Consider the following 865-nt stretch of genomic DNA (forward strand, 5'->3'; position numbering starts at 1 on the left):
GTCAACGATATCTCCCCTATAATCACTTGATGGGTGAGCTGGTATTTTAGACTAGAATAAATTGGAATTTAATATAATGTATTTCTCTGTGTTTTAGTAGGTAGTTTATTACACCGCAAATCAAGCACTTTTTGATGGAGACAAGAAATATAAGATATATAATTATATAGAATTATTTTCAAAATACCTGTTAAGCATTTGTTGTAGAACACCTTGAAAATTTTCCTTTTCGATCGATGAAAGTGTCCTGTCCTCCATATTGGAATCATCAGCCGAACCGTTTGATAACTTTGAATAGACGGAACCTCGACCATAAAGGTTTTGACAAAAATTAATTCCATAAGACAACTCTCCAACATTTCAATCATTTCTTCAGGAAAAAGAGCCATGAAAATGCCGTAAATCTCGATAATTTAGCTTCGCCATAGCGTTTCTTGAGTTGGAGCTTGGCAGGCAAAAAACCACGCATAATTTAGTAGTAATTAGCAATTCAAATGTGCAGCTAGAAAACGAATTCCTCCTCCATACTGGTTCCTTTCAAATAAAGCCAGTTGGAGGGGAAGAGAACATAAACTCTTTTTGCCAACTATCAAAGGACAATAATTTAAATTAAAGGACTGTTCTCTCAGTTACATTTGGAAGAAATAATTGTCTCCTCGTGTATGCATACAAGTTAGTTTAATGTACTTCACAAGATCAATTTTTTTTATCATTTTGGTTTTCTCCCAAAGATTTTCCAAACGTTTTGCCCCATCTTGGGTTGGGGAGGGGAGAGTAGGGTTTGCGTAGCAGTGAGAACATTGTCCCTCTACCAATACGACCTACGTTTTATTCTTGGACTCAACGTCATTTGTTGATTAAATTT

Source organism: Montipora foliosa, chromosome 5 (assembly GCF_036669935.1).
Source record: "Montipora foliosa isolate CH-2021 chromosome 5, ASM3666993v2, whole genome shotgun sequence".
Lineage (NCBI taxonomy): Eukaryota > Metazoa > Cnidaria > Anthozoa > Scleractinia > Acroporidae > Montipora > Montipora foliosa.